General features: G+C 38.7%; 1 protein-coding gene across 3 annotated transcripts in view; it reads right to left on the bottom strand.

The window, feature by feature from the left end:
- The window catches only part of LOC128509435 (apoptosis-inducing factor 3), a 34,406-nt gene extending 23,381 nt beyond the window's left edge, over positions 1–11,025 (bottom strand). For all 3 annotated transcript variants that reach the window (XM_053481173.1, XM_053481175.1, XM_053481174.1), the window contains exon 1: positions 10,608–11,025. The gene's annotated coding sequence lies outside the window, so the exon portion shown is untranslated. The remainder of the gene's footprint in view (positions 1–10,607) is intronic.
- Between the last annotated feature and the right edge of the window lie 1,335 nt (positions 11,026–12,360).

Here is a 12,360-nt window from a genome sequence, read left to right as displayed (position 1 = left end):
AATGTCAATAGAGAACAAATTGTGTCATGATGGTTTTGTCCAGATTTGTACCAAGTAGTGTGTTAAGTTGAGTAAAGGCTTTATTCGTCACATATACATTACTGCACAGTGAAATTCTTTCTTCACGTATCCCAGTGTAAATAGGGTCAGTCATGATACAGCAGCTCCAGAGCAGATAGGGTTAAGGGGCCTTACTCAAGGACCCAACAATGGCAACCTGGTATAGCTGAGGGGCTTGAACTGCTGACCCTCCCATCAGAACCTCAGTGCTTTGGCCCTCTAAGCCACCGCTGCCCTAATAAACAATCTTCCCATAGCGGAAGTCCAACTCATAATGGACATAATAATCGAAGTTTGACTATATAGGATCTGTTTTATCTTTTGGGAATGTAAAAAATAAAAGTACAATCTGGTTAAGTACAATATGTAGACCAAACCAAGCATTGTATTTATTAGAGACAATATCATCATCATAATCATCATCATCGTCGTCGTCTAGATGAAAAAACATAGAAAGCGCAGGGTACATATAGACAAACTAATCACTGAACTAACACCGTACAGGAGAACACAGTCAGCTAACAGACCAACGACAGACCCAAGAGGGAAGGATTCCAGATTTAAAAATCATTCAGAACAATGTTGTAGAAGGTTCCTTATTCAGCTTTATCATTGACTTTAACTCATGAAATCTAATGAACATCTTGGTGCACATACTCTTGTACTTATGACATTATTTCTAATATGGTGGTGTGCCAGCACATATTATGTGGTTGGCACTGTTGCCTTGCGCCTCCAGAGTCCAGGATCAATTCCTCTGTGTGCATGGAGTGAATGGGGGGTTTCCTCTGGGTACTCCGGTTTCCTCCCACAGGCCAAAGACATGCAGATTAGGCTGATTGGTGTTTCCAAATTGTCCGTAGTGTGAACAAGTGTGTGTGTGCCCTGCGTTGAATTAATTGAGTTAATTGCTCCCAAAAATTGCAAATTGTTTGAACGGTTTCGCCATCATGATGCTCGAAAAACTTAAACTTACATAAACCCTTCTAAGATGAGTTTGTTGAAAATTCCAACTTTATTATTATTATTATTATTATTATATTGGTTAAATTTTCCTTTATGCTGAAGATAATAAGCATTTTTTTACAATCATTGAAGTAACTTCTAATTTCTTTGTAAAGTGCTTACAGTGTGCTAAAACATAAGTACCCAAAAACTTCCAAGAAAAATGGTATTATGTAATAGGATTGAGTTTAATAAGTAGTGAGCGTAATAGGACTTGGGCTCATTTAAAAAGACCTTTTTTTAAAAATGTGACAAGGTGCAGAAAAACCAAAACTTCTGCCTTAAATCAAACTGAAAGAGACAACACAATTTGGCCATATTTCGCTATGTTACAAGTTGGTGGAAAATAATGAAAAAAAAAGGAATTTATTTATAGAGGAAGTGATTAATATTGATAAAATGTCACTGAAAGTAATAACCCAGTTACTGGCGGCTTAAATACTTTCGTTCTTTAACCATGGATTCATGAGAAGAAGGACCTAGAAGGAAAAGATAATCCTTTAAAGAAACAATATGCTCATGGGTGCATTGACTTATTTTGCCATCACAAAATCTATCTAAAGTTCCTGTTTGTTCTCTAATCATTGATATCCTGTGATTAAACTTTTATGTGATAGGCGTGGCCTGTTATAGGATGATTCCACCTACATTAGCAGCACCTAGGGGTTAACCAGATGGCCTGATGTTGACGGCACAGGTTTTTACACCGGACGCCCTTCCTGAAACAACCCTCCGATTTTCCTAATGGGGCTTGGGACCAGTACCGCTTGCAGTGGCTGGGTAGTATGGGGTGTGGCAACTCAGCGACCGTGCAGCTCGAACCTTTCTAGAATTTAGGAAATATATCAGAAGACACATTAGAACTTTTGACTGTATAATAATATGCTTAGAGTCCTCATACCTTCTCAGTGTATCACAATACAATTAAACGACTATAGGAGATTTTTTGTGTTAAAAAGAGGTCTAGGGTTAGGGTTAGGGTTCATCACTCCATTAGTGATAAGTAAACTTGACATCTCGACTAATAATAGCATTCCTTTATATCTGTCTGTGTATGTTTATTTATTCCCATGTGGGTGTCATGCAGCCCCTTGAATGTACATTTCCAAAAATATAATAATAAAAATGCCCATGTGTGAGTTTGCAAAACTTAATGATTTACCTAATAACCCAGATAATATACAATCATCGCATAATAGACTCGATTACACTTTATCTGCGTTCCATAAAACCCTCACAGGCCCAGCGATTATTAGAGCACAAGCATAGATTTTAAATGTTAAAACAGCTTTTCAGGGGCTCTGCCTTAAAGGACCACTTGATATTCACATCACACCCAAAGGTCCTGGAAATGGCGAGTGGAAAGAACAATAGTGCTCCTTAATGAGGCAGAGTGAAGCACACAGGAGCGGAAACAAGCCCACGGCAAAAAGTTTGGAGGCATCTGAAAATGGCAAAAAAAAAAAATTTTTAACTCCCACTCTGTTTATATTTTTTAGTGATGCAAGACAAAAATTGCTTGGATAAATGTGATCCTTTTGACTTGTCACTTGTTTTAAAGATTATCATAATAAACATTCAATTGTTGTTGTTTTTTTGTTTTTTTTTGGTTCTTGACTTTATTGATAGTTTTTTCGCTGGAAGAGATCATTTGCATGTTCTAAAAAATCTCCGGCTTGCCTGCCAAAATTGAGCGTCTACCATCAAGGGCTGAAAGAAATCCCAGAGCGTAGGTTGTGGTTTTAGGAGAAGGATGCTTCCACTGTTTTATAAGTCGGCACGATTTATATCATATCACCATAGCAACTGTAAGTCTGTTTATGCATGCATATCATCATCGCACCGCAGTATTTTCTAGGTCATGCAGTATATCCTGTTGAATTATATATATCCTAGAAATAAAATAAAATAAAATAAAGTAACTACAAATGGAAGTAAACATATGGTTTAACTCATTTAGGGATGAGCAATATGGCAAGGTAATATCCACAGTGATCAACACCGCTTGCACATTACCGGGATTCAGCAGGGAGTTATTGCCACACCCCCGTACAGTCCTGACCTCGATCCAAGCCATTTCCTTAAGCTTGGGTCATTAAAGGAATTCCTGGGAGGCCAGTATTTTAGACCTGGAGCAGGCAGTCCGGTCATGGCTCCGGCATACTGAAAATAATGTTCTACCTTGACGATATCCAAGAACTAGGGATGCAACACTGGGATAAGTGCATTATTATGAGATGTTAGGTTGACTTGATCACAAACCGCAGGGGATTGATTGTCAAAATCTAGCAGTGTTTAAAACATTTCAACTTTTTAGACATTATTATCCATAGCAGAATTTCTTGAAGCAGCAGGGTCTTGTTTTGATTTGTTTTGTTCTTAAATAAGATATGAACTCTACCTCTCCAAAGCTTGGAAACACAGTGAATTTTGGCTCTTACAGTTCCTCAGCCTCAGCTACTGTACGTCTCTCAGATGCATATCTAAATTAATAATGATTTGTTTTTTTTGTTTTTTTAATACATACAATATAGTAGTTTTCATTAAAACCTCTGTAACCCTGACAAGACAGTTACTAAGAAGGCTGTAAATGCTTTGAGCAGCATGTTAAAGAATTGTCCATGTTAAAGAATATAGGCTTTTTTTAGTTGTCCCACAAGTTTCATATCCATTGACTTATGTTTACATTAAACTTGTAAAAACCTCTTTTTATTTGACTTTTTATTCTCTTTTTTCTTTGACTTTAATTTGAGTTTTTATTTGACTTTGCTGTTGCATCCTGGCAAGATTTATATCAATCAGTCAATCGATCAATTAATCAATCAATCAATCAATCAATCAATCCACACCTTGCATTTGTATATTATAAGAATACAATATACCGTAAAATACCAATTTATTTACATACATACTTGACACATATCATGTGCCACAAAATTATCTCCAAGTACTATATTACATTTTTACCACAAATCAGCCACTTCAACAGCCCAGTTGTAGGTTAAGCAGATTTCCAGCATCCGGATAATGTGACACAGATCTTGTTGGCTTTCTCACCAGGAGGCCCCGCCCACAAACAATTCTAATAATGCTTATCAGAAGAAACACGTCACCCTCACTAACTGCTGGAATGTACTTCAGTGATCAGGGGCAGCGCTGAACTCAGTCACCGCCGTTATCAACCCTTAACCTCTGCTTTACATTTCAGAGCCTAAGGTTTCAGAACAAGGCTCCTTATGGGTTCCTCATTCCAGTATGAATCCAAGTAAAAAGTCTAAAGAGTGCAGTTTGGTGGCACTAAGATGAAAAGCCATTTTAAAGTGTTTCGCAGTAGTACACTGTGTCTTGTGAACAAAAAAATTACCAGAACTACAGAACGGTGTACAGTTTACAATGTATGGAAGATGATTAGGGTCACCAAAAATATATATATTTGAGTTCTGATTTATTTTTTTTTTTTTCAGAATTCAGACTGTCAGATAAGTACAATAAAGTCAGAATTCCGAGATTAATGTCAGCATACTGACATAATGTCAAGATTTGGAGATTAAGGGAATAATAATGAGATTAAAGTCAGATTTCTGAGATCATAGTCAGAGGATTTAATTCTAAAATAAAAGTCAGAAATCTAATATTGAAGTTGGAATTCTGAGATTTAAGTCAGAAATCAGAGTTTAAAAGCAGAATTCTAAGAGGGAAAAATCTGAATTTGTGTTTATGGTGGTTCCAATCCTCTTCTGTAATATGAACCTAACATTTTTACTAACCATTTTTAAATAACTAAAATAATCTAGAATTAATAAAGTTACCTTGAATATTTTATAATGTCCAAGGAAATAATAATGTTTTAGGAACCGCTCTAAAACACTGCAGTCATTAAAAAGACAAGGGTTTATGAATGGGTATGCTAACCCTGCTAAGTCTGTTTTTTCAAAACATTTCTGCTTTTTTACTTTAGTAAATTTTCTCCTCCTACATGAAATATTTGTAAAGTCACTTTTTTACAGCTTTAAAATACTTTTTGTAATTTGAACTAGTTATTAGCATTCACTTGTTTGTATTATTAGAGGTATAAACATTTACAAGAGTGGAAATTAAGCTATTGTTGGTAAGCCAATTTTAGCTACTTATTAGCATTCTGTTTGTATTGAGCTAGCTAACATTTGAGGTGAATTAAAGTTGTTGATAGTTAGCCTTTTAATGCATTGTTGGTACTGTTCACCAAGTACACATCTATATTTGACTAATATTTGGGCTAACTCGGTAGTTTGCTGCTAATAAACATATTAGCATTGTTTATCTGTGACTTAGTTAACAGAAGTCAATCCTATTGAAATAGACTAATATAACAGTATTACCACACGATTCTACTGTAATAGGTTGCATAGTCGTTATGTTATAGATTCAAGATGCTAAGTCTATTTTTTAAGGGTTGCCAACTCAAACGTACTTTAAGCTGCAAAAATGATATAAAAAAATGCAAGGAACGTTCAAGTCAAACCAGGATTTTGATTGAGCAGAATAACAGGAAATCGTTATGAGAGTAAAAACTCCCTGAATTTCTTTATATAATCAACTGCTACACTAATGCACATATCCCAGTGTTGCACTTTTGCTTGAATACCATCTCAGTAAGCCATGATCGGACTGCCTGGTTCAGCGTTGTTAAACGCTGGCCTCCCAGGAACTTCTTTAATGTGGAAATGGCTTGGAGGGAGGTCAGGACTCTACAGGAGATGTTGCAATAACTCTCAGCTGAGTTCCTGTCATGTGCAAGTGGTGCTGGTAAATGATTATATGTACAGTTCCCACAGACAGGGGCGTCTCTTTCGCAAGTTGAGCGGGAACAACTGCAGTGTTCTTAGAGCCACCTCGGCTGAGATCGTCATGTTTGCAACGTATAGCTAAGAATCTCATCACCATACTGTGCTTAAAGTCTTCTTTAAATGTCAATCAGTTTTACTCCTGCATTCAAAAGAAACTTCATCACCAATCCCGGTTTGACTTGAACACTCCTCATAATAACGTATTACTTCAAAATAACAACATAGTACTTATTTTTAAAACTGTCGTTCTGTTTTTGTTTTTTTTTATGTTCTGTGTTTAAGATGGCAAAATTGTAAATTTAACTGTCAATATAATAACAATGAATTTAGAAATTGAATTTTAACCCTCCTGCTCTAGTATTTAATTGTGTTTATTCAGGAGCAGGAGGTTTAAAATTCAATTTCTAAATTCCATCATAAGCTCACACTTCTGAATCTGTGATAATTCATATAAAATTGGTTCATACAAAGGTGGTTATGAAGGTTAAAGTTAAAGCTAATAGGAGGATTAGTGTTGTTTACATTCGATTATTTTTTAATTACGTTTTTCTTAATCAGGTTTTTGCACACAATCCAATCCAATCACAATCCTGCCCAAGTAGCTTCACTTTCCTTCAAGAGGCTTCATGAGTCCTAATGATAAAGTGACTGAGATTCAAATCAGTACAAGTACAGTTAGAGAACGGCTTCTGATCTCAAGACAGAGAAAGGACATTGGTAATGTTCTTCTATCCAAACCAATTTGGATAAAAGCAAGGTGCTGAGCTAAGTCTAGGCAGCGAACATATTTTATAATTTCTGTCTTTTTCTGGAATCTAAACCATCCAAGCATGAAGGTCCTTCTGAAACAACCTTTTTTTGGCAGACGGTTCTTCTGATCCTGAACATGCAGTGCAAGGTTCTACCTGAACCATTTAAAGAAAGTGTTTGGTTCCCCGCCTTCTTTCTGAGAACTTTGAACTTTTCCCAGAGTACTCTTTTGTGACATGCTCACGTTATCTGACACTTGTGTATACGCAAGTTTTAATTAGTCAGCTGGAGTGGATTGACCTAAGAGTTCAAAGGCTAGATGAAATCCCATCACAGATGTTCTTCTTCAGGTCCTCAGTACATGCGGAAAATGGATCAGAGCTGGTGTAAGACATGGTGTCACCACCTTTATCCTGACATACACAGCTGTCCCCAGCCTGAGTCTTGCTGCAGGGAATTTTCATGACTTTCTTGTGAGGAGCTCACGTTCCCGCACGGTTCCTTTATGATTTGGCCGAAGTGATAAAGTGATAGATCATTGGCGCTTCACATCACCTGTACCCTTCCATTCGTACAGGTGACAAATGCTCTCCGGTTAATCATTAGCTCAATCTTTGACAGTCAGTGAAGACGCTCATAACAATGGCCTTTCTTAAGGTTGCATCTTTACTGCTTGCGAAACATGGAGAAAAGATAGGGGTCAAGTTAGAGAATGCATGGAGTGTGTTTGCACTGACTTCCATGACCTTTCACACTGAACACGGCTCTGTCTGTGCGCACTTATTGCATGCCAAAAACGCGAAATAGTGTATTGTAACCAGAACATCTGCATACAAGGAGCTAAAAGAACGTTAATCTTCCTGGAACTAATGCCATCAACGCTGATAGTGATGCTTTACTGCAGGCAGTTTATTAACAGTGTATTGATCTTTGTAAGGCGGCTTCCTTTGACCTGCTCTCCGCGAACTCCACAAATGACAGTATAATTCCTCCGCTATTATCTCAGTGGCGGAAATCACTGTCTTAGCAAACATAGTAGATTTTGGCAACATATCCAATGTCTATCTGACCTGGAATATCTACACCCGTTCCACCTATCTGTAATCACGTTTAGGCAATCTTGTTAAGGTTTATGAAAATTGCCTTGGCTTAGTTCCAAACATGACTGGTTAAACAATTTTAGAATAATTTTATAATCATTTTATACTGAAAATTATTCATTTTCAGGGCACTGATTATACGGTATGAATTCGAAAAAGTTAACATTTTATAAAAGCTGTATTACTGTATAGTCATTGATTTGATGAGTCTCCAATGTTAGCACTTTATTGTTAGTAACAGTCAGAACAAATTTGTATGACTTGAAGAACTGCTTCGGTACAAAAGAAATAAAACACTTTGGGATGAATGGTTATAGGAAAATAATCAACAGCGATAGGTGACAGTGATACGAGCAACTTTGCTTGACATCTGCATACATCTGGAATTTCCTTAGGGATCAATAAAGGATCTATCTATCTATCTATCTATCCATCAATCTATCAACATACAGCACAATTATTGATTATTTTCCTATAGCGGCATGTCTCCAATTGTACTATGCTTTGCATACTGAATACTTTCCAATTACGCATTTTAAAAATTTATTATTATTTGTTCATCTGGAAGTAAAGCTGGAGTCAAGATCATCTTATCAAGATTTAAACCAGAACTAGCCAAGATCCAGTCAAGATTAAGGTCCTAAAGAAGTCAAATCCAGGTCAAGATGAAATCATGAAGTCATTATCAAGACCAGTAAACCTTTAAATCCTTAAAGCCATACTGTAAGTTTAACAAGCTAGTCAATACAGAAAACATCTTCTGAGACCAGATTTGGGTTCTACTGCAGTACTTAAAGACTGAACAAAGAAACCAACAAAGGAGGATTTCACAAAATGAGAAGAAAAAAACAAATAAGCTGAGAAACCAGAGAAACTGTATAAAATGTATAATAAAACCAGGTTAAAAAAAAAAGAATTTCAAGAAGCAGAGCTGATCTAAAATCGTTTGGATCTTTTTGACTAACTGTGATGAGTAACTTACTATATTTATATTGTTTATATAGTTTAAAACTATGGGTGTTAATAGGAGATTTCAAGCACAGCACGGTGATGAGACTCTTACAGTAGCCGCAGTAAACCATCTAACGTTATTTTTTTTTTGGTTTTGTTTTTTTGGGGTTTTTTTTCCAATTTTTCTCCCTAATTTAGTCGTAGCCAATTCCTCCCCGTCACTAGGGGGCTCCCACATTAAGGCTACTACTACCACTCAGCCGGGAGGGCGAAGACTATCACGTGTTTCCTCCGAACCGCGTGACGTCAGCCGACCGCATCTTTTCGAACTGCTCACTCACGCACCGTTAGGGGCGGAGTAACACACTCGGAGGAAAGCGCTAGCCGCTCCTTCCGCGTGCGCGAGCTCACAGACGCCCCTGATTGGCTGTAGAGCCGTGATTAACGTGGGAGCGCAAGTACCTCTCATCCCTCCCCCCTGAGAAAGCTCGGCCAATCAGCTCTCTCTGTGCCTCCGGCTGTGAGAGGAAAACAGCATCACCCATGGTTCGAACCAGCGATCTCCGGATGATAGGGCGAGCACTTTACCACTGCGCCAATCGGAGGCCATCTAACGTTTTTAAAGAACGTTTTTTAAAAGAAGGCTGTACATCTGTGAATGACGATTCAGGCCGAGGTGGCTCGGAGCCCACTAGAGTCATTCCTGTGACCATTCAGCGATTGAAACATCTGCCTAATCAATGTTTAAATGCATAACTAAGTTATGTAAGAAACGCATCTATCTGAGGAAACTACGCGTAATCATTCACCAGCACCAATTGCACGTTACAGGAACTCAGCTGGGAGTGACTGCAACATCTTCCGTACAGTCCTGACCTCGCTCCTAGCCACTTTTACATATATAGACTCTTAAAGGAGTTCCTGGGAGGCCAGTGTTCAACCAGAAACATGTTTAAAAAAAACGAATAAACGAAACTAAAGCAAAAAACATTTAATGTAGTTTTTTTTAGGAATTTAAAATAAAAGGTCTAAATTCTTGAACATGTGGTTATAGGTTAATCAGTCTTTTTTTTCATGTTTGAAATTTTGTTAGATTACCGCATCAAAGTCAACCTTTGCACAAAGAACAGCCTATTAATCTGGTTATTGGCATCATCGCACTATAGAACCATATAGGAACAACGGGTTTGCTTTTAGACAGGAATGCCCTGTTGTGTCTTTTAAAAAAACGATTTTGTGGCTTTCTATCAGTTGTCGTGGAGTGCTTACGAGCGCTGCGCTCAGCAGTAAACGAGTGTACGCCTATGTGCTCCTGCACGTTGAATAAAGGGCACTGGAGTTCAGAGCTGATCTTGTTGTGGAATTTGGAGTTTAAGCTGTAGTACACTGCAGGGTTATGGCACACTAGCAAGCACACACACACACACTAACACGCACACACACATATACACACACCACGTGCCTTTAGGCTGCAATAAAATTCACATTTTCTTGTCTCTTGCTTTTTCTAAGAGAATGGAAACTCCCTGGACATTCCAGGAGCTGAAATAATAAAATAATAAAAAAATATCTATAATCTATATAAATCTATATTGCAGTGTTTGATCTAAGTATGGGTGAATGTGAGAGTGTAGAAAAAGAGGGAGGGATAAAAGTCCAGTATTTAAGGTAAATACGTTCAACTATTTATACCATGAGCACGAATGACAGAAATGACACAGAAAGAAACAAAACATACTCTGCAATATCCTCTGCCTCTGAACAGCCCCCTAAAGAGCCGCCAAGTTCCCACAGTGGCAGCACGCTCCTCACACACCCCTCACACACCTCTGCAGGACATGCTCTCCTCAAACTTCCACGTGAACCCTCTCTAATCCCATCCGAGACGAGACAGGAAGGAGCGAGCAGGACTCACCTGAAGCCCCGAGGAAGCAGGTGCACCCAGATCAGTGACTCAGATCCCTCACTGAACAGATGCTTCCATCCCAGACCAAGCGATTCCTCAGGCTCTTCTTCTGCTCCTCAAGCTCCTGAGAAGTCTTCTGGAGTGCTGCGTTGAGTCCTGCACCGCTTTTACTGCAGTACCCCAGGATCCACACACATTCTCTCTCTCTCTCTCTCTCTCTCTCTCTCTCTCTCACACACACTGAGAGTAAGGAGATGGTGGAGTTAGAAGTGCTTGCTTGCTCTGTCTTTATTATCCTCTTCTCCTGGTGCTTATTCTCTAAAAAGCTTTAAACACTCACACCTACTCACTCCTCGCTCTCTCTCTCTCTCTCTCTCTCTCTCTCTGCAGTTGCAGGACTCTTGCCAGCAGTTCAGCTGTATGCGGTATTGATGGAGTTGCTCGGGGGATGCTAACACAGCATGAATTCTCCCAGAGCTCTACTTTTCCCCTCCCCTTCCTTCCAGTCCACTCTGCTCTCTATGCCTTCCCTCGCCACGTCCCTCCCTCCTTCAGCTCACTGTTTTATCTTAGTCAAATTATGCTCTCTCTCTCTCTCTCTCTCTCTCTCTATAATGCATTGCTGTAAACTTTAGAGGTATCTTTCCTACTCTCTCTCTTTCTCTCTCTACGCACACACATAGTGTGTATACCAATGGTTCTGTAGTTTACCTGTAGTTGCCTGAAGTTAGATAGATGGACGGATGGAAGGATTTGTTAGAATTAATTAATTTAATTATTGATTTATTTTTAGTTCCTTGAAGGGAGTCGTGGAGCTGATTGTAAATAATTATGAAGTACGTAAATATATATATACTAGTAGACAGACAGACAGACAGACAGATAGATAGATAGATAGATAGATAGATAGATAGATAGATAGATAGACAGGCAGACAGACAGATAGATAGATAGATCGATAACCCTATATAGAGACAGACTGACATTTCTCTCTCTCTCTCTCTCTCTCTCTCTCTCTATAGCAACAGACTGACAGACACACATATAGTCTGTCTGTCTCTCTCTCTTTATATAGTCAACCAAAAAAATGTTACACATTTCAGGAAAAAAAAATAGTACGATTTCTATTACATTTATATAATATTAATAGTCGGGTCGGTGGCAGGCAGTCAGATTTTGCTGGTGAAGTTGGTGTATCTTGACTTGCATCAAGGCACAGAACTACTAGCAGAGTTCATGACAGACCCAGGAGTGGAGCCCCACGAGTGACAAAACGCAACGATGACCAGGACCTAAGGACCTATCCACTCAGACATCGTTATGCAACTGCCTTATGCAAAGAGACTTCCCCCAGTTCGCTTACTGTAGAGCATCAGCTCATGACTGAGAGTCTGAGCGAAAAATGTGTGTACTGTATGTGTTTGTTTCTGTGTGCATGTTCATGAGTGTTTGCGAGTGGTCGATGCACTTCTTAGATCTTTTCTCCATGATGTTGTATACTGGTTAGACCAGGAATGGTAGGGTCAGGACACATGATCCATCTGCACTGGTGGTCATGCTGGTTCGGTCAAATGAGCCTCACTTGGGTCAAGAACATCGTACAGCTGGTTTTCTTCTTGGCTATGGTCACTGACCGACCTGGCATACTGACTTAAATCTAGGTCGCCAGGTTGGAGTGAATGCATCTGGGATAAATCTGGTAACTAGGATAGTACTAGGATGTTTTATAAGAAGACCTTTACTGAAGGAGTTTACTGAACTA

Source organism: Clarias gariepinus, chromosome 21 (genome assembly GCF_024256425.1).
Source record: "Clarias gariepinus isolate MV-2021 ecotype Netherlands chromosome 21, CGAR_prim_01v2, whole genome shotgun sequence".
In the NCBI taxonomy this organism is placed as follows: domain Eukaryota; kingdom Metazoa; phylum Chordata; class Actinopteri; order Siluriformes; family Clariidae; genus Clarias; species Clarias gariepinus.
The sequence above is the reverse complement of the archived record's forward strand: the minus strand, read 5'-3'. Positions and strand labels throughout refer to the sequence as shown.